The following is a 26,055-nucleotide window of genomic DNA, read 5'->3' as shown; positions in this document are numbered from 1 at the left end:
TGAATTACGTTATTGGCTTGCATTTGTTGAACCAGTCTTGGATCCCCGGGATGAAGCCTACTTGATCATGGTGGATAAGCTTTATGATGTGCTGTTGCAATCCGTTTGCCAGTATTTTATTGAAGATTTTTGCATCTATATTCATCATGGATATTAGCCTGAAGTTTTCTTTTCTTGCTGAGTCTCTGCCGGGTTTTGGTATCAGGATGATGTTGGTCTCATAAAATGATTTGGGAAGGATTCCCTCTTTTTGGATTGTTTGGAATAGTTTCAGAAGGAATGGTACCAGCTCCTCTTTGTGTGTCTGGTAGAATTCGGCTGTGAACCCATCTGGACCTAGGCTTTTTTTTGGGTGGTAGGCTCTTAATTGCTGCCTCACCTATAGCCATTGTTATTGGTCTATTCGGGGTTTCGACTTCTTCCTGGTTGAGGCTTGGAAGGATGCAAGTGTCCAGGAATTTATCCATTTCTTCCAGGTATACTAGTTTATGTGCATAGAGATGTTTGTAATAATCTCTGATGATGGTTTGGATTTCTGTGGAATCTGTGGTGACATCCCCTTTATTGTTTTTTATTGCATCTATATGATTATTCTCTCTTTTCTTTTTTATTAATCTGGCTAGTGGTCTGTCTATTTTGTTGATCTTTTCAGAAAATCAGCTCCTGGATTTATTGATTTTTTGAAGGGTTTTTTGTGTCTCTAGCTCCTTCAGTTCTATTCTGATCTTAGTTATTTCTTGTCTTCTGCTAGGTTTTGAGATTTTTGATCTTGCTCTTCTAGCTCTTTCAATTTGACCACAGGGTGTCAATTTTAGATTTTTCCTTGCTTCTCATGTGGGCACTTATTGCTATATATTTTCCTCTAGAGACTGCTTTAAATGTGTCCCAGGGATTCTGGTATGTTGTGTCTTCATTCTCATTGGTTTCAAAGAACATCTTTATTTCTGCCTTCATTTCATTGTTTATCCAGTCAACATTCAAGAGCCAGTTGTTCAGTTTCCATGAAGCTGTATGGTTCTGAGTTAGTTTCTGAATTCTCAGTTCTAACTTGATTGCACTGTGGTCTGAGAGACTGTCTGTTATAATTTCCATTCTTTTGCATTTGCTGAGGAGTGATTTACTTCCAATTATGTGGTCAGTTTTAGAGTAGGTGTGATGTGGTGCTGAGAAGAATGTATATTCTGTGGATTTGGGGGTGAAGAATTCTGTAAATGTCTATTAGGTTTGCTTGGTCCAGGTCTGAGTTCAAGTCCTGGATATTCTTGTTAATTTTCTGCCTCGTTCCTCTGTCTAATATTGACAATGGCGTCTTAAAGTCTCCTACTATTATTGTGTGGGAGTCTAAGTCTCTTTGTAAGTCATTAAGAACTTGCTTTATTTATCTGGGTGCTCCAGTATTGGGTGCATATATATTTAGAATCGTTAGATCTTCTTGTTGCATTGATCCTTTTACCATTACGTAATGTCCTTGTCTCTTTTGATCTTTGTTGGTTTAAAGTCTATTTTATAAGGGATGAGAATTACAACTCCTGCTTTTTTTGCTCTCCATTTGCTTGGTAAATCTTCCTCCATCCCTTTATTTTGAGCCTTTGTGTATCCTTGCGTGTGAGATGGGTTTCCTGGATACAGCACACCGATGGGTTTTGGCTTTTTATCCAATTTGCCAGTCTGTGTCTTTTGATTGGGGCATTTAGCCCATTTACAATTACGGTTAATATTGTAATGTGTGAATTTGATCCTGCCATTTTGATGCTAGCTGGCTGTTTTGCCTGTTAGTTGATGAAGATTCTTCATTTTGTTGATGCTCTTTACCATTTGGTATGTTTTTGGAGTGGCTGGTACTGGCTGTTCTTTTCTATGTTTAGTGCCTCTTTCAGGAGCTCTTGTAAAGCAGGCCCGGTGGTGATGAAATCTGAGTTCTTGCTTGTTCATAAAGGATTTTATTTTCCTTCACTTATGAAGCTTAGTTTGGCTGGATATGAAATTCTGGGTTGAAAGTTCTTCTCTTTAAGGATGTTGGATATTGGCCTCCACTCTCTTCTGGCTTGTAGGGTTTCTGCCGAGAGATCTGCTATGAGTCAGATGGGCTTCCCTTTGTGGGTGACCTGACCTTTCTCTCTGGCTGCCCTTAGCATTTTCTCCTTCATTTCAACCCTGGTGAATCGACAATTATGTGCCTTGGGGTTGCTTTTCTTGAGGAATATCTTTGTGGTATTCTCTGTATTTCCTGGAGTTGAATATTGGCCTGCCTTGCTAGGTTGGGGAAATTTTCCTGGATAATATCCTTAAGAGTTTTTCCAGCTTGGATTCATTCTCTCCATCACATTCAGGTACACCTATCAAACATAGATTAGGTCTTTTCACATAGTCCCATATTTCTTGGAGACTTTGTTCATTCCTTTTTACCCTTTTTTCTCTAATCTTGCCTTCTTGTTGTATTTCATTGAGTTGATCTTTGACCTCTGATATCCTTTCTTCTGCTTGGTCAATTCGACTGTTGAAACTTTTGTATGCTTCGCAAAGTTCTCATGTTGTGTTTTTCAGCTCCATCAATTCACTTATATTCCTCTCTAAGTTGTTTATTCTCGTTAGCATTTCATCAAATCTGTTTTCAAGGTTTTTAGTTTCTTTGCATTGGGTTAGAACATGTTCTTTTAGCTCACAGAAGCTTCTTATTACCCACCTTCTGAAGCCTGATTCTGTCAATTCATCACACTCATTCTCCATCCAGTCTTGCTCCCTTGATGGTGAGGAGTTGTGATCTCTTGTAGGAGGAGAGGTGTTCTGGTTTCAGGTGTCTTCATCCTTTTTGCACTGGTTTCTTCCTATCTTTGTAGATTTATCCACCTGTCATCCTTGTAGTTGTTGACTTTCAGATTGGGTCTCTGAGTGGACATGTGGTCTGTTGATGATGAAGTTATTTCTTCCCTTTTCTTAGTTTTCCTTCCACAACAGTCAGGCCCCTCTGCTATAGGACTGCTGAGGTCCACTCCAGGACCTGCTTGCCTGGGGATCACCTGCAGCAGCTGCAGAACAGTAAGGTTTGCTGCCAGTTTCTTCTTCTGCTATCTTTGTCCCAGAAGGATACCCACCAGAGGTCAGTCTGAGCTCTCCTTTATGAGGTGACTCTTCGGATATACGGGGGTCAGGGAGCTGCTTGAGGAGACAGTGTGTCCTTTATAGGTGCTCAAGTGCTGAGCTGTGGGCTCCATTTTTCATTCAGAGTTGCTGGGCAGGTACGTTTAAGTCTGCTGCAGAAGAACTCATAAACCCCCCTTTTTTTTCCCCAGGTGCTCTATCCCAGGGAGTTAGAGCTTTAATTATGAGTGTCTGTTGTGCTGCTGCCTTTTTTCAGGGCTGCCCTGCCTAGCGAGGAGGCAACCTAGTCACTGTCTGCCTGCAGAGGCTTTGCTGAGCTGCTGTGGGCTCCGCCCAGCTGCTGTGTGAACTTATCTGTAGATCTGTTTATATAGGTATAGTTAGAACTGCCTCAGCAATGGCAGCCCACCTCTGTAATGGCGGCCCACCTCTGTAATGGCAGCCCACCTCTGTAATGGTGGAGTCTCCTATAATGGTGGGCTGCCTCAGCAATGGCAGGCTGCCTCAGCAATGGCGGACTTCCTCCATAGTGGTAGACTGCCTGGGTAATGGTGGATGCCCCTCCCCCACAGAGCTGGACCATTCCAGGTTCAGCTGTGCTTCTTGTGGAACTCTCAAATCCAGAGCATTTCATATTGCTGTTTTGGTGTGGGGGTGGGACCAGCCGAGCCTGATCACCTGGCTCCCTGCCTCAGATCCCTTTTTCTTTCTTTTTTTTTTTTTTTTTAGTTGAGTGGTCGACTCTGTCTCCCAGGTGTTCCAGGAGCCTGTTGAAAAGGTGCCGGGATCTGTGTGATTTCCCATGCAGTGACCCACTGCACCAGCTGAAACAGCTGCTCTGAGATTTGTGGCGCTTTTTTACCTGGGAATCTCCTAGCCTAGCTCCCTCTTTAAGTCCCCTTTTATATCAATTGAATGGGCAACTCAGTCTCCCAGGAGCTCCAATCACCAGCTAAAATGGCGCCCGAACCCGTGTATTTTGTATGGAGAACTGCTGTGCCAGGGCACTGGCCAAAATAGCATGCCGACTGAAACAGTCATGCTGATGACCCTGTGGGGCTCCTCTGCCTGGGAATCTCCTGGTCTGTGGGCAATAAAAATCCGTCTGGAAATGCAGCATCCTCTCACCCTCTGCGCTTTTGCTGGGAGCTGCAATCCTGAGCTGCTCCTAATCAGCCATCTTGGATATGTCCTAATTTTGTATTTTTAGTAGAGATGGGGTTTCACCATGTTCGTCAGGCTGGTCTTGAACTCTTGACCTCAGGTGACCTTCCTGCCTCAGCCTTCCAAAGTGCTGGATTATAGGTGTGAGTCACAATGCCCAGCCCTGAGTAGTTTTCAATGAGATAGTATCTTATATTAGTCTCATCCATTTAAGCAAATCTCACATAATCTAAAATGTCCAACTGTCATTATTTCATTCTATCATTATTTATTGAGCAAAGATTTGCCAGGGTACAGCAAGAGGCACAAAGATGAACAAGACATAGTCTTTGCCCACAAACACCTTATAATTTAGTAGTGAAGATAAAACAACTATTCAAATAAACATAATGTGGCTGGGAGCAATGGCTCATGTCTGTAATTCCAGCACTTTGGGAGGCCAATGTGGGTGGTTCAGTTGAGCTCAAGAGTTTAAGACCAACCTAGGCAACATGGTGAAACCTTGTCTCTACAAAAAAAATACAAAATTAAATTTAAAAAAAATTACTTGGGCTTGGTGGCACAAGCCTTACTCCCCACTCATCAGGAGTCTGAGGTAGGATGATCACTTGTGCCCAGGAGGTCAATGCTACAGGGAGCCATGATCATGCCACTGCACTTCAGCCTGGGTGACAGAGCAAGACCCCTCAAAAAAAAAAAAAAAAAAAAAAAGAACCACTGGGCACTGTGGCATGTGCCTGTAATCCCAATTACTCAGGAAGCTGAGGCAGAAGGATCATTTGAGCCCAGGAGTTCTGGGCTATGGTGTGCTACATGCCCATCAGGTGTCCACACTAAGTTCAGCGTCAATATGGTAACACTATCAGGTTACCTAAGGAGGGGTGAACCAGGCCAGGTCAGAAACAGAGCAGGCCAAAACTCCCATGCTGATCAGTAGTGGCATTGTGCCTGTGAACAGCACTGCAGTCCAGGCTGGGCAATGTAGTGAGACCCTGTCTGTTAACAAAAAAGAAAAAACAAAAACAACCATAACACAAGGCAGAAAATAAAAGGGCTACAAAAACATATTAAAAGGGATTCAATTACATTAAGTTGGGAAGTGGAAAGGGCTGAACAGAAACTTCAAGGAAGATTTACTTAGGGTAGGAAAAAGCTAACTATTCTTTACAAAATAGTTTGGCTGAACACATTATTATTATTATTATTATTATTATTTATTATTATTATTTTTAAAGACAGAGTCTTTCTCTGTTGCCCAGGCGGGAGTATGGTGGCTCGATCTCAGCTCACTGCAACTTTTGCCTCCTGGGTTCAAGTAATTCTCCTGTCTCAGTCTCCTAAGTAGCTGGGACTACAGGTGTGTGTCACCACACCTGGCAAATTTTTGTATTTTTAGTAGACACAGGGTTTTACCATGTTGGCCAGGCTGGTCTTGAACTTCTGACCTCAGTTGATTCACATGCCTCAGCTTCCCAAGGGATGATTACAGTTGTGAGCCACCTCGCCTGGACTGAATGCATTATCTTAGAGGCTCTAACATTCTATAGCTAGATGATAATACATACATGAAATTATTCAAGGAATGGGATAAGCTACTAGAAATACAATGTGTATTGTACAACTATGATACTCCTCAAAACATGACACTATATTAAATTTTAATTATGCCAAGTCATTTTAAAAATATCTCTATAGATTTTTTAGATGAAATAAATATTGTGTGTTCTTCAATGAAGACACCAGAATGACTGCCAAAATACAGTAGAGATTAACGTTCATGTCCACAAAATATACATTTTCATAGCTCAAAGAGACATTAGTGACAGAATAAATAAGAAAAGCTCACAGTTCAGCTAGGCCTGTTCTGAGAAGTGAGTATCTTCCAACAGCCGAGAAAGCTATTTTAAATGATCTGGATAAGAATGTAAAGCTAATTTAAGTCACACAAGTCTCTACAGTATAAAATGATAATTGTGGAAACAAGAATCATCTCACAGAAATGTTAGCTTTGAGACAGAATTTTTGCACATGTTCTTGTTAAAGAAAGATGCTATTAAAAAGCAGGTCAACATTCCACAGTACTTCACCTTCTGATACTCTATGAAACAATCCTTTATCCACCAAGAACTTCATGGTTCACTTTCAAACACCATAGAGCCTTTTTACTGCAACAATAAAACCTGAAACTTTTGTCTGCTGCAGGAAGTAGTAGTAAAGGGTGAAAATTTGCCCTTCCAAATAACTGCACAGAAAAACAAAGTGTGGAAAAGAAAAAGAAAAAATAAATCAACCAAAGAAACACTTATTTAAAGCAAAAACCAACCATTCGGGAAATTACAGAAATAATGATGACAAATAAGAATTGTCTAAAATCTCTATAATGTGTTAATGTGTTGAGACCATGCATAAGGTTTCAATATGTAAAAACTCCATAAAACTTCATTTCCAATTTGATTTTCAATTCAAGTCTTGGAAATTAAGTAGCTATAGAGCTTCAATAGTTAACAAATACTGTTTTTATTTGTTTGTTTGTTTTTGGAGATGGGGTCTCTGTTGCCCAAGCAGGAATGAAATGGTGCAATAATGGCTCACTGCAGCCTCCACCTCTTGGGATCAAGCAATTCTCCCACTTCAGCCTCTGAGTATCTGGGACTACCGGCACATGCCACACAGCTGGCCATTTTTTGTAGAGATGGGTTTTCAGTATGTTGCCCAGGCTGATCTTGAACTCCTGAGCTCAAGTGATCTGCCTGCCTCCGCCTCCCAAAGTGCTGAGATACGGGTGTGAGCCACCATATTGGGCCTAATAAATACTTTGTAATTACTTTGTAATGTACCTAAGAGCCATTAAAATACTACAGGATGAAAAAAAAAAATGAGCTATCAATAAGGAAAGTTTAAACACTGCTCCAAAGGAAATCAGAGCCAAGAAAGTACTGACTTGCACAAGGAAAAGGTTAGGGTGTGTAGAAGCAAAAGGACAGAGGAATAGTCAGAAGAAAGCATTTGTGGAAAACCATTTTTTTACTCTCTCTCACTCAAACATCTTTGGTTTTAGGTGCTTTTTTGCTTTTGTTTTTTGAGACAGAGTTTTGCTCTGTCCCCTAGGCTGGAGTGCAGTGGTGCGATCTTCACTCACTGCAACCTCCACCTCCTGGTTCAAGCGATTCTCACACCTCAGCCTCCCAAGTAGCTGGGACTATAGGTGTCTGCCACCATGCCCAGCTAATTTTTGTATTTTTAGTAGGTTCAAATTTTATCTAAAACTAAAATACATTTCAACTTCAAACCCTGTTTTAGAGTTCAAACATTTATCCTCACTTTGTATACTTTGTAGCAACACCAGCAATGACAGAATCTTAATATATAACATAAAATTTCATGTTAGGCTAGGTGTGGTGGCTCATGCCTGTAATCCCAGCACTTTGGGAGGCTGAGACAGGTCGATCACTTGAGGTCAGGAGTTCAAGACCAGCCTGGCAAACATGGTGAAACCTTGTCTCTACTAAAAATATAAAAATTAGACAGGCATGGTGGCACATGCTTATAATCCCAGCTACTCAGGAGGCTGAGGCAGGAGAATTGCTTGAACCTGGGAGGCAGAGGTTGCAGTGAGCTGAGATCACGTCACTGCACTCCAGCCTGGGCAACAGAATGAGACTCCATTACAAAAAAAAATTATTTTGGCCGGGCGTGGTGGCTCACGCCTATAATTCCAGCACTTTGGGAGGCTGAGGCAGGTGGTTCATGAGGTCAAGAGATAAAGACCATCCTGGCCAACATGGTGCAACCCCTTCTCTACTAAAAAATACAAAAATTAGCTGGGCATAGTGGCGCACGCCTGTAGTCCCAGCTACTTGGGAGGCTGAGACAGGAGAATTGCTTGAACCGGGGAGGCGGAGGTTGCAGTTAGCCGAGATCACGCTGCTGCACTCCAGCCTGGCACCTGACAACAGAGCAAGACTCTGATTCAAAAAAATAATAAAAATTGTAAATGTTTCTGTTTAAACAATTCTTACTAGAGGGTTAATCCAATAAGGTGCTGATAACCAGTACAGTCATCCCTCAGTATCTGCAAGGGATAGGTTCCAAGACCCTCATAGACACCAAAATCCCTGATGCTCAAGTGTCTTATGTAAAATGGTATAGTATTTGCATTCAAACTATGCACATCTTTCCATATACTCTAAACCATCCCTAGATTACTTACAATGCTTAATACAATGTAAATGCCATGTAAACAGTTGCTATACATTGTATTTTAATTTGTATTTTTTTTCATTATTGCATTGTTTTTAATTGAGTTATTTTTTCAATTTTTTTTTTTTTTTTTTTTTTTTTTTTTTGAGACAGGGTATCACTCTGTTGCCCAGGCTGGAGTACAGTGGCATGGTCACAGTTCACTGCAACCTCTATCTTTCAGGCTCTAGCAATCCTCCTGCTTCAGCCTCCAAGTAGCTGGGACTGCAGGTGCACACCACCACAGCCAGGTAATTTTAATTTTTATTTTTAATAGAGATAAGGTTTTGCTATGTTGTCCAGGCTGAGCTCGAGCCACACCGCCACCTCAGCCTCCCAAAGTGCTGGGATTACAGTTGTGAGCCACCATGCCCAGCATCAAACATTTTATATCCATGTTGGTTGAATCCATGAATAAAGAACCCAAGGATAAAGGCCAAGAACCTGTAATCACAGCACATTGGGAGGCAGAGGAGGGTGGATCACCGGAGGTAAGAATTTGAGACCAGCCTGACCAACATGGTGAAACCCATCTCTACTAAAAATACAAAAATTATGCTGGGCGTGGTGGTACATGCCTGTAATCCCAGATACTCAGGAACCTGGGGCAGGAGAATCGCTTGAACGCAGGAGGCGGAGGCTGCAGGGAGCCAAGATTGCACCATTGCACCCCAGCCTAGGCAAAAGAGCAAGTCTCCATCTCAAAAAAAAAAAAAAGAACCCATGAATATGAATAGGCATTTCCACTAAGAATAGGAACAATGCAGGTATGGCCACTATTTCCACCACTGTTCAATATAGTATAATAGAAATTCATTAGTGTAGTTAGACAAGAAAACTCAAGTAGATGTAAGAATTGATAAAAAGGAAGTAAAGCTATTTCTATTTGAAAATGACATTATAGTAAACCTGGAAAACAGTTTCCCAAACCACGGCACTATTGGCATTTTGACAAGATAATTCCTGGCTGTGGAGGGCTGTTCTACGCACTGCAGGATGTTTAGCACCACCTCTGGCTTTCACATGCTAGATGCCAGCAGCACCATCTCCTCCCAGTTATGACAACCAAAAATGTCTTTAGACATTAACAAGTTCCCCTGGGGGGAAAAATCAGCCCTGGTTGAGCCAATGCCTTAAAGAATCCATTGTAAAACTAACTCAAACAACAAAAAATTCCACTTGGCAAGTCATGAAATTAACATAGATAAATCCATAGCCTTCATGTATAAAAACAATAACCTGTTAAAGGACATAGTGCTAGTGGAAATCTCAGGTACAACAGCAACAGAGAAGACCAAACAGCTGGGAATAAACAATTCTAAATGAGGAAATGCTTCTTCCAAAGACTCAAATGGAGTCATCATTCTACTTAGACAAGGTAACTCAACATTATAAATCCTTTTTTGCTAAGCCGATGTATAGATTTAATGTAGTCTCAATAAAAATACCAATATGCTTTATTTGTTATGGAGTTAAACAAGTTTACATGAAAAACAAACATGGAAAAATAGCCAGAAAAATACTGGGAAAAAAAAAAAACCTTAGAGAATGGGGATGGGGAATAGCCCTATAAGACATTAAAACATATGATAAAGTCCTTCTAATTTAAGAGTGAGGAACTATGATATTTATGACCCAAAAATGAGTCAATGGAATTGAATAGAAAGACCAGAAATAGACCCAAATACATAAGGAAATTTGATAAATGATAAAACCAGAGGAGCAAAGATAGATTTTTTTAAATAACTTTTTTCTTTTTTTTAATTATTTTTTTCCTCCCAGTTTATGAGTGGAAAAATAACTAATTTTTTAAAACCATCATTAGACTAAAAGCTAGTGCTTTTGTAATTTTGGTTTATTAACTCCATGTTTCGTTTCCTAGATGATTTAAAAAACTAATGTATTTCAAAGAATTATTAGTTCATCACAGTGTATTTGGGTTTAAGGCTGCAATACGCTATAACGCCTGTGAATTGCCCCTCATTCAAGCCTGTGCAACACAGTGAGCTACTGTTGCAAAGGAAAAAAAAAATCTTTTTCTTTTTTTGAGACGGAGTTTTGCTCTTATTGCCCAGGCTGGAGTGCAATGGCACAATCTCAGCTCACTGCAACCTCTGCCACAGCCTCCTGAGTAGCTGGGATTACAGGCATGCACCCCCATGCTCAGCTAATTTTGTATTTATGAGTAGAGATGAGGCCTCGCCATGTTGGTCTGGCTGGTCTCAAACTCCCAACCTCAGGTGATCCAACTGCCTTGGCCTCCCAAGTGCTGGGATTACAGGCATGAGCCACCATGCCCGGCAAAAAAAAAAAATGTTTATCAGCATGTAAGTCTCTCCTTATCAGTAATTACTTTAAATATAAATAGATTAAGCTCTCCAATCAAACGACATACTGGCAAAATTTTTTAAATTAAGATTTTTTTAAAAAAACATGACTTACCTATCTACAACAGATTCACTTTAGATCCAAAGACACAAGGTAGCTGAACATAAAAAGATGGAAAAAGATATTCCATGAAAATAGTAACTAAAATAGAGCAGGCATGACTATACTAATAACAAACAAATAGACTTTAAACCAAAAAAGTTTACAAGAGACAAAAAAGCATATTATCAATCAATAAAAGGTTCAAAACAGGAAGAAGATATAACAATTATAAACATTTATACACTTAATCACAGGCCATCAAAATATGAAGCAAAACTGACAGAAATGAAGGTAGAAACAGACAGCTCTACAATAATAGCTAGAGACAGCAATACCCTGCTCTCAATAATGAATAGAACAACCATATAGAAGATAAGTAAGAAAACAGAAGACAAACAACAGTCTGGCGTGTTCTGCGTCCTGTGTTGCACAATGGTTGAAAGAGCTAAGAGAGAACGGTGGAGATAAAGAAAAACACAAAGACAAACGTAACACAAAAAAGTTGGGCCAGGTGGTCCGAGAGGTGAGGATGTCAGTCTCCGGCCCCGACCTGCCTCAGAGTACTTTACTTTATATGTTTGTAAAGCACATAGCAGAGGGAGAGTGCAGTTACTTAGAACAGGCTGTGGTTATAATTTTCATACTTCAATTACCATACTTCTGCTAACAACTATCTTGCAGCAAGGTCAGCAAGAGCTGATTATCTTTTTCTAGGCCTCACTGCTCTTCTCCGAGACATACACATTTCTCTATTAGGGTTTTGCTTCTCTGGAGTTCACCCAAAGCTCACAGCAGCCTTGCTGCTGATCCCCCCAGAGGGGGTGGGCTACCCTGGCTCTCTACACAACAGTAAACCAACCAGTTGTAACAGACACCTACAGAACACTCTACCCAACAACAGCATACACATTCTTCTCAAGGATACGTAGAACATTTACCAGGATAAGCTAAAAGTCAGTCCACAAATTAAGTCTCAATAGATTTTAAGATGTGGATTACTTATAAATTATCTTCTCTGACCACAACAGGATAAAGTAAGAAATCAGTAACAAAAGTAAAACTGGAAAATTCACAAATTTGTGAAAATTAACCAGACACTCTTAACGAATCAATCAAAGAAGCAATCACAAAATAGAGTATACTTAGAGATTAATAAAACATACCAAAACATATGGGATGTAGCAAAAGCAGTGCTAAGGGGGAAATTTATAGCTATAAAATGAGTACATTAAAAGCACAAGAAAGATCTCTCAGCTGAACAACCTAACTTTACAACTCACGGAACTAAAAAAAGAAGAACAAACTAAATCTAAAGTTAGCATAAAAAAGAGAATAATATGCTTTTGCACCAACTTTAAAAAATAAAAAAAGAAAAAGAAAAAAGTTAATAAAGATCAGAGCAGAAAGGAATGAAAAAGAGAAAAGAAAAATAGAGAAAAATCAATAAAACCAAAGCTAGTTATTTGAAAAGATCAACAAAATCAACACACCTTTAGCTAAATGGACTAAGAAAAAGGAGAGAGGCCTTGAATGACCAAAATCAGAAAAGAAAGTGGGGATATTACTACAGATACTACAGAAATAAAAGGAATTATAAGACAGTACTGTGAACAAATGTATACCAGCAAATTGGGAGACCTAGATGAGATGGACCATTTCCTAAAAGCACAGAAACAACCATGAGTGAATCACCCCAAATCAGAATGAATGAGTCTCTAATAGGTAGATTAAATCAGCAATCAGAATTCTATCAACAAAGGCCAGGGGCGGTGGCTCTGACCTGTAATCCCAGCGATTTGGGAGGCCAACGCAAAGCAGATCATTTGAGCCCAGGAGTTCAACATCAGCCTGAACAACACGGCAAAACTCCATCTCTACCAAAAACACAAAAATCAGCCGGTGTGGTGCACACGCCTATAATTTCAGCTACTTGGCAGGAGCTTTGCTTGAACCCTGGAGGCAGAGGTTGAAGTGAGCCAACATTCACCACTGGACTTCAGCCTGGGTGACAAAGTGAGACCCTGTTTCAAAAAAAAAAAAGAATTCTCCCAACAAAGAAAATTCCTGGTCCAGATGGTTTCACTGTGTGAATTCTACTAAACATTTAAAGAAAAACACCAATCCTGCTAAAAACATTTCTGGCCAGGCACTCATGCCTATAATCCCAGCACTCGGTGGGAGACCGAGGTGGGCAAATCATGAGGTCAAGAGATTGAGACCAACCTGGCCAACATGGTGAACCCCCATCTCTACTAAAAATAGAAAAATTAGCCAGGCATGGTGGTGTGTGTGCCTGTAGTCCCAGCTACTCAGGAGGCTGAGGCGAGAGAATTGCTTGAACCCGGGAGGCAGAAGTTGCAGTGAGCCGAGATCACGCCACCAGGCTCTAGCCTGGCAACAGAGTGAGACTCTGTCTCAAAAAAATAAAATAAAATAATTCCACAAGATTAAGAGGAAGAAACACTTTCTAACTTATTCTTTGAAGCCAACATTACACTAATATCAAAGCCAGATAAAGACACTACAATAAAACTATAGACCAATATCGCTATGAATACTGATGTGAAAATCCTCAAAATATTAGCAAACTAAATGCAGCAGCATAATAAAAAAATTAGACACCATGACCAAGTGGGATTTATTCCTAGAATGGTTCAACAGATGAAAACTAATCAATATAATATATAACATCAACAGAATGAAGAAAAATCTAAACAATTATCTCAAATGATGCCGAAAGAGCATTTCACAAGATTTCACACTCTTTTTTTTTTTTTCTGAGATGGAGTTTAACTCTTGTTTCCAGGCTGGAGTGCAATGGTGCAATCTTGGCTCACTGCAGCCTCCACCTCCCAGGTTCAAGCAATTCTCCTACCTCAGCCTCCCAAGTAGCTGAAATTACAGGCACCCACCACTCCTGGCTAATTTTTTTTTTTTTTTTTTTTGTCTTTTTAGTAGAGATGGAGTTTCACCATGTTGCCCAGCTAGTCTCAAACTCCTGACCTCAGGTGATCCATCCTCCTCAGTCTCCCAAAGTGCTGGGATTACAAGTGTGAGCCACTGTGCCCAGCCAATTCCACACTCTTTCATAATAAAAAGCACTCAACAAACTAGGAAGAGAAGGAAACTATCTCAAAACAAGCCATATATGAAAAACGCAGAGCAGACATCATACTACTTTCAGTTTTTCCTCTAAGATCAAGAACAAGGTAAGGATGTCTGTTTCACCACTTTTACTCAACGTGATACTAAGTTTTAGCAAGACCAATTAGGGAGGCAATAAAGAAACAAGAAGTGGCCAGGCATGGTAGCTCATGCCTGTAATCCCAGCATTTTGGGAGGTTTAGGCAGGTGGATCACTTGAGGTTAGGAGTTTGAGACACCAGCTTGACCAACATGGCGAAAACCCTTCTCTACTAATAAATAAATAAATAGCTGGGGATGGTGGCACATGTAGTCCCAGCTGCTCAGGAGGCTGAGGCAGGAGAATTGCTTGAACCTGGGAGACAGAGGGTGCAGTGAGCTGAGATCATGCCACTGTACTTCAGTCTGGGTGACAGAGTCAGACTCTGTCGCAAAAAAAAAAAAAAAAAAAAAAAGAAAAGAAAGAAAAGAAACAAAAAGCATCCAAATTGGAAAGGAAGAAGTAAAATTATCTCCCCACAGATGACATGATCTTATATGTAGAAAATCCTAAAGATTGTACCAAACACTGTTTTAACCAATAAATGAATTCAGTAATATGTTTTGCAGGATACAAAGTCAACATGTAAAACTGAACTACATTTTTTGAGACAGAGTCTTGCTCTGTTGCCCAGGCTGGAGTGCAGTGGCACAATCTCAGCATCTCAGCTCACTACAGCCTTTGCCTCCTGGGTTCCAGCAATTCTCCTGCCTCAGCCTCCTGGGTATTACAGGCTGGGATTACAGGCGCACGCCACCAGGCCTGGCTAATTTTTTTATTTTTAGTAGAGACGGGATTTCACCATGTTGGTCAGGCTGGTCTCAAACTCCTGACCTCAGGTTATCCTCCCAAAGTGCTGGAATTACAGACATGAGCCACCATGCCCGACCTGCATTTCTATACACTAGTAATAAACGACTGGAAAAGGAAATTACAAAAACAATTCCATTTACAATGGCACCAAAAAGAATAAAATCCTTAGGTATTAACCAAGGAAGTGAAAAATTTGTACAATGAAAACTACAAAATACTATTAAAAGAAAGACATGAATAAATGGAAACATATCCCATGCTCATGGATTGGAAGACTTAATACTGTTAAGATATAATACTACTCAAAGTGATCTACAGATTCAATGCAATCCCATCAAAATCCCAACAATGTTTGAAGAAATAGAAAAACCCATGTTAAAACTCATATGGAATCTCAAGAGGCTCTGAATAGCCAAAATAAACTTGAAAAAGAGAAACAAAAACGGGATCTCACACTTTCTGATTTTAGAACTTATTACAAAGCTTAAACAATCCAAAACAGTGTAGTACGAGTAGAAAGGCAAACAGACCAATGGAATAGAATAAATTCCAGAAACAAGCCCTCACGTACATGGTCAAATTATTTCTGACAAGAGTGTCAAGATCATTCAATGAGGGAAAGGACAAATGGTGTCCAGCAAAGGACTTAATAGTGCTGGACAAACTGGATATCTATATGCAAAAGAGAAAGTTCAACCCTTACTTAACACCATATACAAAAATTAACTCAAAATGGTTCAAAGGCCTAAATGTAACACCTAAAATCATAAAACTCTTAGAAAACCTAGATAGGGAAGGGCCGGGCACAGTGGCTCACACCTGTAATCCCAGCACTTTGGAAGGCTGAGACAGGTGGATCACCTGAGGTCAGGAGTTTGAGACCAGCCTGACCAACATGGAGAAACCCTGTCTCTACTAAAAAATACAAAAAAAATCAGCCAGGTGTGGTGGTGTGTGCCTGTAATCCCAGCTACTCGGAGGGCTGATGCAGGAGAGTCACTTGAACCTGGGAGGTGGAGGTTACAGTGAGCCGACATTGTGCCACTGCCCTCTAGCCTGGGCAAAAAGTGCAAAACTGTCTCACAAAAAAAGAAGAAGAAAAAAGAAAACGTAGATAGGGAAAAAGCTTCATGACACTAGATTTGGCAATGACTTCCTTGGAGATGATTTCAAAGGCACAGGCAACAAAAGAAAAAAGTAGACAAAGTAGACTTCATGAAAATTTTTAAATTTTATGCATCAAAAGACACTATCAACGGAGTAAAAAGATAGCTGGGCATGGTGGCTCACATCTGCAATCCCAGCACTTTCGGGGACCAAGGCAGGAGGAATGCTAGATGCTCAGAGTTCAAGTCCAGCCTGGTCAACGTAGCAAGACCTTGTCTCTACAAAAACTTTTAGAATGTTTTCTTTAATTAGCTGGACATGATGGTGCACCTGCAGCCCCAGCTACTGGGAAGGCTGAGGTGGGAGGATTGCTTGAGCCTAAGAGGTTGAGGCTGCAGCAAGCCAAGACCATGCTACTGCATTCCAGCTTGGGTAACAAAGTGAGACCCTGTCTCAAAAAAAAAGTACAATTAAAAAAAAAAGGAAGAACCAATGAAAAACGAGAAAACATCAAAAAGAAAATAGAATATAAGACTTAGGTATGATACATTTATATAAGCATATTGAAGTATCAACAAGAAGATCCACATCAATTTATGACCACTGTCCTTATAAAGAAACAAGCTCAAATTCTGTATTTTTCCATGTGTAAATCCAAGAATACAAAGCTAGTGAGAGAAACCGATGATGCCTGTCATAAGACCATCTACATCAGGCTGGGCATGGTAGCTCACACCTGTAACCCAGAACTTTGGGGAGGCCAAGGTGGGCAGATCACTTGAGGCAAGGAGTTCGAGACCAGCTTGGCCAACATGGAGAAATCCCATCTCTACCAAAAATATGAAAGTCAGCCAGGCACGGTGGCGCATGCCTGTAGTGCCAGCTACTCTGAAGGCTGAAGTATGAGAATCACTTGAACCCAGGCGATGGAGGTTGCAATGAGCCAAGATCGAACCACTGCACCCAGCCTGGGCAACAGAGATTCTATCTCAAAAATAATAATAATAATAAATTTAAAAGGCCATATACATCAAAGATAAGAGCAGTATTTGGAGGAATAATGCCAAGATGATAAGCAGAAATACAGGCAAAATCTGGCAAAATGGCTAACATAGCTATTTCATTCATACGAATCTAAACAACCACTTCCTACACACTTCTGACCACTTTTCTCACAAAAACAAAGCCCTTGGTCCTGCTAATTGTAAGCAACAACCTTTTGCTATCTCTAAGTATACCTGTGAAGTACGCCACAAAGGTCTGGACAAGCTAAAGGAAAATGCCTCAATTTCTAGAAAAGATTATCTTCTCTCACACTACCACTGGTTAAATTCCCTTTCCCACAGAGGCTTTTTAAAAAATTCTGGATGAAAACATTCTAGGTCAGGTGCAGAAAAACCCTGTCTCGAAAAAAATTTTTTTAATTCTAGAGATCTATTGTAAGATGTGACTAAACACTTAACACTTCTGAACCATACACTTAAAAAATGATTAAGATGATAAATTTACTGTTACATATTTTTCACAATAAGAATACAAAAACAAACAAAAATCCCTTACAGGCCCAGGCACAGTGGCTCACACCTGTAATCCCAGCACTTTGGGAGGTTGAAGAGGGTGGATCATTTGAGGTCAGGTAAGACCAGCCTGGCCAACGTGGTGAAAACCCGTCTCTACTAAAAATACAAAAATTAGTCAGGCATGGTGGCAGGCACCTATAATCCCAGCTATTTGGGAGTCTGAGGAAGGTGAACTGCTTTAATCCGGGAGGTAGAGGTTGCAGTGAGCCAAGACGGCGCCACTGCATTCCAGCCTGGGCCACAGAATAAGACTCCATCCCAAAAAAAAAAGAAAGAAAGAAAGAAAGAAAGAGAAAGAAAGAAAGAAGGAAGGAAGGAAGGAAGGAAGGAAGGAAGGAAGGAAGGAAGGAAGGAAGGAAGGAAGGAAGAAAGAAAGAGAGAGAACCAACACAAAGAACAAACAACACAAAGAGTGAACCCTGATGTAAACTATGGGCTTTAGGTAATAATAATGTTTCAATATTAGCTCATCAATTTTAATAAATGTATCACATCAATGCAAGATAAAAATAGGGGAAATCGGGGGGTGAGATGAAGGGGTATGTGAGAACTCTACTTTTTGCTCAGTTTTTTCTGTAAACCTAGAACTGCTCTCCCAAAAGTCTATTAATTAAAAAAAAATTATTTCACACTTTATGGCATTTTCCATTTGTAAATATCATTCTATCACAATGATTATATGTATTTCATATTCCTTGAAGAATGCTCAATTACACCCGTAACTGCTCACACTAGTTCTCCAAAACAGTATGAAATAGGTAAACATTCCCGCAATCCTTCCTACTTGAAATCTTTTATCTGTTTCAATCTGTGTCATCTCTATGTAGCTATGGTGGGGAGTCAACCACAAGGCACGGCTACTGACATCTTGTAGCCTTTCTCAACAGGGGTTCCATGAGAGACTTAGGGCGTTCTTGGGCTTATGCATCTAGAATGGTATTACAGGCTGAGTACTCCTCATCTGAAATGCTTGAGACCATAAGTGTTTCGGACTTTTAGATTTTTTTTGCATTTTGAAATATTTGCAAATACATAATGAGATATCTTAGGGATAGAACATGAAATAGATATCATTAAATTTATTGTCTTAATCATTTTTACATAAATGGTTCAGAAGTGTTACGTATAGTCAGAATTTTATGTCCAAACAAGAAATTCACTTAAGCTTCATATACACCTTATACAGAGAGCCTGAAGGTTATTTTATACAATGTTTTTCATAATTTTTGCATGAAACAAAGTTTGTGTACATTGTGCACAAAAGATATATTGCAGCTGAAGGAATCTAGGATGGTCTCCTTTCCCTTGGGGATGCTGAATAAACTATGTGTTGTGCGCCTGCGTTGTGACTGCAGTCCGTCACATGACGTTAGGTGTGGCATTTTCCACTTGTCGCATCATGTCAGTGGTCAAAAAGTTTCAGGTTTGGGAGCATTTCAGATTTCAAATTTTGTATTAAGGATGCTCAATCTGCAGTTATGTACCAATCTGAGGAGAACTGTGAAAATAACCACTGAAATCATTATCTGCATTCTGTGGTTCAGACATGAAACCCCAGTTCAGAATTACTGTTAGAGATGTGAAAAACTAATTAACCAGAACTAAAACCATTAAAAGTAGCTAATACTATTAGTCATTACATTTCTATTTTGTGCAGAGTATAGAGAAATTAACAAAACAAAAAATCTATCACTGGGGTAAGAGAGATAGAGGAGCTACTTAAATTTCATCTATCTATCTATATATATATATATAATTTTGTTTTGTTTTGGAGACAAGAGTCTTGCTCTGTTGCCCAGGTTGGAGTACAGTGGTGCAATCTCAGCTCACTGCAACCTCTGCCTCCCGGATTCAAGCAATTCCCTTGCCTCAGCCTCCCAAGTAGCTGTGACTACAGGCACCTGCCACCATGCCTGCCTTTTTTGTATTTTTAGTAGAAACAGGGTTTCACCATGTTGGTCAGGCTGGTCTTACGTGACCTCAAGTGATCCACCTGCTTCAGCCTCCCAAAGTGCTGGAATTACAGGTATGAGCCACCACAACAGGTCTCAAAATATATTCTTAAGCTGTTTCTGCTAACCCCTATAGATCAGCCTTATCAAATATATCCATAAAAAGAGAATAAACATTAATGTTTTCCTCAGATGCATATAATCACTTACAAGAGGAAATCCTGATGGTGGTTAAGGGGAAAAGGTCAGGATTATTTTTACTATATCCTAAACCAGGAATAGCCCAAAAAATGAAATATTAAAATAATACTATCTTAAAATTTACTCCTAAATATTAGGGTCTAAAAAAACCTATTTCAGAGCATTCTACCAGCCCCATGAAATGTAACCCTAATCACTCTTTATTTTCTCCTTACTCTTTTTCTTCCCTTTTTTGTTTTTTCCCATTCATATCTTAAACCTGCAAAGTCATTTCAAGGCACTTTCAGCCTCACTAATAGTTCTCAAGACTAAAGAGAGCTATTAAAACACTTAAAATGTGAATTTCATGTTCCATAGTCCATGGTCAGATTTCTAAGTCAGGACACAAAGGAAGCACCAAATGCCTTAAGTTTATCCTCATCTTTATCCCCAGGCAGAGCTATTTGGCAAGCCAGTGTAGGTGGTAATCTAAATGCCTTGGTTCATCTTTCCCTGGCTTGCAGCTCTCACTCTGGCCCTCATGTTAACACGAGGCATTCCTAAACACCAAAAAAGATAAGAGAGCAATAATGTGCATAACAACAAAGCACAATGAACTTACAAGTCTTAAATTCAAATTATTAAAGATAAAATTTAAAAATTATTAAATGCAAACATTTAAATATTAATATTTAAAATATTAAATGCAAATTCCTAGAAAAAACAATTGACAAGTTTTAAATCAGGCACTGTTCTGAGTAACGAGATGAAACCCTGCACCATGTAACTCCATCCCACCTGGAACATGATCACCCCTTTCTCTCTTTTCTTATTCATGTCACAGGCCTGTAATCCCAGCTACTCAGGAGGCTAAGGCAGGAGAATCACTTGAACCTGGGAGGTGGAGGTTGCAGTAAGCGAAGATTGAGCCACTGCACTCCAGCCTGGACAACAGAGGGAGACTTTGTCTCAAAAAATAAGTTTAATTAAAATGTTACATAACTATGTAAACCTAAATAGCTTCCCTTTAATACAAATATTTAATTAAAATTAAAAAGTAAGACTTAATCATGAACTTATCTATCCTTGCTATTTATAATACTGTGATTTATAATAAGAAATATATATGTTGGTCTTCATTCCATTTCCTGGCAGCACCTATAAAACCTCTCTGGAAGTTCTGAAGTGATGTGTCTTTTTCTATCCTAATGAGATGACTGATGGTGGGTCTGGGGCTTTTAAATAGCCCTACGATGAGGGCTGGTTTCCTGTGCAACCAACCATGTGATTAGAAAGTTGGTACTGGCCAGGTGCGGTGGCTCACAATTGTAATCCCAGCACTTTGGGAGGCCAAGGTGGGCAGATCACCTGAGGTCAGGAGTTCAAGACCAGCCTGGGCAATGTGGTGAAACCCTGTCTCTACTAAAAATACAAAAATTAGCTGGGCACAGTGGCGCATGCCTGTAATCCCAGCTACTCATAAGGCTGAGGCAGGAGAATCGCTTGACCCCAGGAGGCGAAGTTTGCAGTGAGCCAAGATCATGCCACTGCACGCACAAAAAAAAAGGATAAGCAAGGTATAGTAAGTAAAGCACTTTCTTCTTTCTTTCTTTCTTTTTTTTTTTTGAGAGGGAGTCTTGTTCTATCACCCAGGCTGGAGTGTGGTGGCGTGATCTTGACTCACTGCAACCTCTGCCTTCCGGGTTTAAGCAATTCTCTGCCTCAGCCTCCCGAGTAGCTGGGATTATAGGCATGTGCCACCACACCTGGCTAATTTTTTTTTTTTGTATTTTTAGCAAAGACAGGGTTTTACCATCTTGGCCAGGCTGATCTTGAACTCCTGACCTCGTGATCCACCCGGCTCACCCTCCCAAAGGGTTGGGATTACAGACATGAGCCACTGCACCCAGCCTGTAAAGTGCTTTCTTGAGTCCTGTGAGCTGCTGTAGTAAATGACCAAACCCAAGAAGGAGATTGTGGGAACCTGCAATTTGCAGTGAGGTTGGACAGAACATTGGAAGCCTACTACATGTGATTAGCATCTAATGGGGGGCAGTTTAGTGAGACCCAACCCTTAGCCTGTGGGGGGGTCTATACTAACTCTAGTTAGTACCAGAATTGAACTGAATTGCAGAACATACAGCTAGTGTCAAATGTTGGTTAGTGTGGGAAACAATCCATACATCTGGTGGAGTCAGTGAAGTACCGAGTGACTGTGTGTTATGAGTGAGAGTAAAGACAGGAAGGAAATTTTGTTTTTCTTATACAGATTATTTTTTCCTTTACACTGTTCTAATCAAAGAGATGCCTTTCTTTTTTTTTTTTTTTTGAGACAGGGTGTCTCACTCTGTCACGCAAGCTGGAGTGCAGAGGTGCAATCTCAGCTCACTGCAACCTACATCTCCCAGGTTCAAGCAATTCTCCTGCCTCAGCCTCCCAAGTAGCTGGAATTACAGGCATGTGCCACCACACCCAGCTAATCTTTGTATTTTTTTAAGCAGAGAAAAATTTTGCCATGTTGGCCAGGCTGGTCGCAAACTCCTAGCTTCAAGTGACCCACCCATCTCAGCGGCCCAAAGTGTTGGGATTACAGGAGTGAGCCACCTCACCTGGCCGAAACGCTTCTTTTTGTCTAACCTAAATACCATTGCAAATCCTTTTAAAAACATGAGTAAAGGAATTGAACAGATATTTCTCCAAAGACATAAAATGGCCAATAAGCACATGAAAATATACTCTACATCATCAGTCATTAGGTAAAAGCAAATTCAAACCATTAAAACCATGATGATGTATTATTCACACCCATTACAGAATATCTATCAAAAAAAAAAAAAAAAAAGAATATTTTCCAGAGAAAATGTGGAGAATTGGGACCTCTGTGCATTGGTGGTGAGAATGTAAAATAATGCAGCTATTGTTAATCGAATTAAGTTTGGCCTAAAGCTGCCTCCATATACACACTTTAAGGTTGGCCTAACTGTTTCTCCATACTTAGCTGTAACCTGAGGATGTATAAATAGACCCAAGTCTCAGCCAACCACAGGCAGCCAACTGTTCAAACCAAGTTCAAATAAGGCAAACTTCTAGCTGTAACTAATCCAGTCATTTCTGAACCTCACTCCTGTTTTCTGTCTATGAATGTTATCTGACCATGAAGCAGCCCTAGAGTCACTCCAAACCCATTCTGGTTCTGAGGGCTGGCCAATTCACAAATCAGTCTTTGCTCAATTAAACTCTGTTAAATTTAATTTGTGTAAAGTGTTTTAATAGTATATATACACAATGGAGTATTATTCACTCATTAAAAAGGAAGGAAATTCTGGCATATGCTACAATATAGATAGATTCAAAAGAATAAGTACTATATGATTCCTCTTATATGAGGTACCTAAAATAGTAAAAATTCAGAGACAGAAAGTAGACTAATGGTTACTAAGAGCTCAGAAGAGGGAAAATGGGAAGTTATTGTTTCATGGGTTCAGAATTTCTGTTCGGGATGACAAAGTTCTGAAAATGGATAGTGGCAATGGCTGCATGACATGTTGAATGTACTTATTGACCATGAAGTATACACTAAAAAGTGGTCAAGCCAGGCATGATGGCTCACATCTATAATCCCAGCACTTTGGGAGGCCAAGGTGGGAAGGATCACTTGAGGCCAGGAGTTTAAGACAAGCTTGAGCAATGTAGCAAACCCCATACCTACAAAAATGTTAAAAACTGGTTTGGCATGGTGGTACACACCTGTAGTCCCAGATACTTGAGAAGCTGATGCAGGGGGATCACTTGAGTCCAGGAGTTTGAGGCTACAGAGAACTATGACCACACCACTGTATTCCATCATAAGTCACAGAGTGACATACTCTCTCAAAAAAAAAAAAGGTAGTTAAAAAAGTAAATTTTATTTTATATATATTTTACAGCACTTTAAAAAAAATTTATCTAATCCAAGTTATGTGGAATATGACAAATGATTAATCATTATTTGAGATTTAAAATTTTTAAGAGGACAAAAACTGCCAAGAATGGTATAATTAGAGAGAATTTACTAAAAAGGCTGTTTGCAAAGACACAAGAAGGTTAACAAAAACCAACAAGAGATAGTAAAGCACTATGAACATAAGAAACAGTAGGAAGACATGAGGCCCTAGTGGGCCAAAAAAGGTAGTACTGTAATTACCAGAATTCAGCCAATTGTAGTTACAGCTGTGGTAAACAGCTGACAGAAGCTGTGTGGCCTTCAGCGGAGGAATACAACTATGACCAACGGACAAGGAGGGAGCCAGGGAAATACACACCCAGACATCACTGTCCTTCACCTTCTGTCTTCGCCAAACCCTACTGGATAACAAAAGGAAAAGAGCTGATGGATGTAGTTTATAAAAGGCAGCCTCTTGGAGCATAAAGCTGAGTGGAGAAGGTTAGAGGGTACATATAGAGGGGAAAACGGAGACTGTAGTACAACATGATACATTACTTTGCCTCATATTTTTATTTTACTAGCCAAAGGAAGAACTGTAATAAATATATTTATCAGTACAAAGAAAAACGTTCTGCTGCCACAAAAAAGTAGGCAAGTAACTGGATTAAAAGGCTAAGATTTTTGCTGTTTAAAAAAAAAAAAAGAAAGGCCAGACTCAGCGGCTCACACCTGTAATCCCAGCACTTTGGGAGGCCAAGGCGGACAGATCACCTAAGGTCAGAAGTTTGAGACCACCCTGGCCAACATGGCAAAACCCCGTCTCTACTAAAAATACAAAAATTAGGTGGGTGTGGTGGTGTGTGCCTGTAATCCCAGCTACTCGGGAGGCTGAGGCAGAAGAATCACTTGAACCCAGGCAGCAGAGATCAGTGAGCTGAGATCACTCTACTGTACTCCAGCCCGGGCAACGAAAGCAAAACTCCATCTCAAAAAAACAAAAACAACAACAACAAAAAAGAAACTAAAAAGAAAGCCCTGAGTTAAGATAAAAGTAAAAAGAAAGAAAAAAAAAACCCAGTTTGACAAGAGGTACGTGGTCTGCTCCAATAGTCTCAAACACTGAGAATAACAGACTAAAGGAGTAATATACTAGAATATTAGAGCTGAAAGAAACCTTAACATTTTTCAAAATTTCAGTATGAGAGGGAACAGGCCAAGGAGGTGATAAGCAACTCCATCACTGTCGCAAAGCTATCTGGACACTGCGGTGTATCCCTGTAGTCTCGGCTGCTTGGGGAAATTAGGCAGATGGATTGTTTGAGGCCAGGAGTTTGAAGCTACAGTGCTAGATAGTGACTGATGTAGAGCAACACAGTGAGACCTCATCTCTTAAAAACCAACCAACCAGCCAACCAACCAAAAGAAATTACACAGCTAGATAATAGCAAAATTGGAAACAGAAACCAAATCTACTAACTCGTTTCCTAATTGTCTTCCTATCACACTATGCTACTGAAAGAAATCTGTGTATGTTTAACATGTGAAAAACCAAACTAGTAAACAGGCTTAAAGAAATAAACAAAATTGGCTGGGCACAGTGGCTCCCACCTGTAATCCCAGCACTTTGGGAAGCCAAGGAGGGTGGATCACCTGAGGTCAGGAGTTTCAGACCAGCCTGGCCAACATGAGGAAACCCCATCTCTATTAAAAATATCCAGGTGTGGTGATCCATGTCTGTAATCCCAGCTACTCAGGAGGCTGAGGCAGGAGAATCGCTTGAACCTGGGAAGCAAAGATTGCAGTGAGTCGAGAGCGCACCACTGCACTCCAGCCTGGGCAAGAGAACAAGACTCTGTCTCAAAAAAAAAAAAAAGAAAGAAAAAAGAAAGAAACAAAATGCCAGACTTCATAAGGCTAAAATGTTTAATTTCTTACAAAACTCCAGATTTCCCACAATAACACTAGAGTCTGCCATCTACTTTCTTAACCAAAAAAATGACACTTCATGAATCTTAACACAGTACACAAAGTATTTTAGGAGCTGATCAGATTTTGAGCCTAAGGAAAACATGCAGTCAAAAGGAAATTATTAATGAGTTAGGAGCTATTTTCCTATAGAGCATGAAATTAAAACCTCTATGCTAAAAGAGTAATGGGAGTCATGCCAAGACTTTGACAGTCGAATTCCTCCTTCAAAAGGTTGGAATATAGCCAGCCTTGGTGGCTCACACCTATAATCCCAGAGCTCTGGGTGGCCGAGGCGGGAGGATCACTTGAGGTCAGGAGTTTCTGACCAGCCTGGGCAAAATAGCAAGACCTTGTCTCACAAAAAACAATTTTAAAATTAGTCAGGCAAGGTGACACACACATGTAGACCTAGCT

At 40.1% G+C, this 26,055-nt stretch overlaps 1 protein-coding gene across 6 annotated transcripts in view; it reads right to left on the bottom strand.

Moving 5' to 3' along the window:
- Positions 1-26,055, bottom strand: part of MICU1 (mitochondrial calcium uptake 1) — a 243,149-nt gene that overhangs the window by 201,461 nt on the left and 15,633 nt on the right. The window contains exon 2 of one of the 6 annotated variants that reach the window (XM_078345621.1): positions 10,945-10,987. The exons of the other annotated variants lie outside the window; for them this stretch is intronic. The gene's annotated coding sequence lies outside the window, so the exon portion shown is untranslated. The remainder of the gene's footprint in view (positions 1-10,944; positions 10,988-26,055) is intronic. 6 annotated transcript variants of the gene reach the window in all.

The sequence above is a fragment of the Callithrix jacchus genome, chromosome 12 (assembly GCF_049354715.1).
Source record: "Callithrix jacchus isolate 240 chromosome 12, calJac240_pri, whole genome shotgun sequence".
In the NCBI taxonomy this organism is placed as follows: domain Eukaryota; kingdom Metazoa; phylum Chordata; class Mammalia; order Primates; family Cebidae; genus Callithrix; species Callithrix jacchus.
This window is presented reverse-complemented; position numbering and strand designations above follow the sequence as displayed.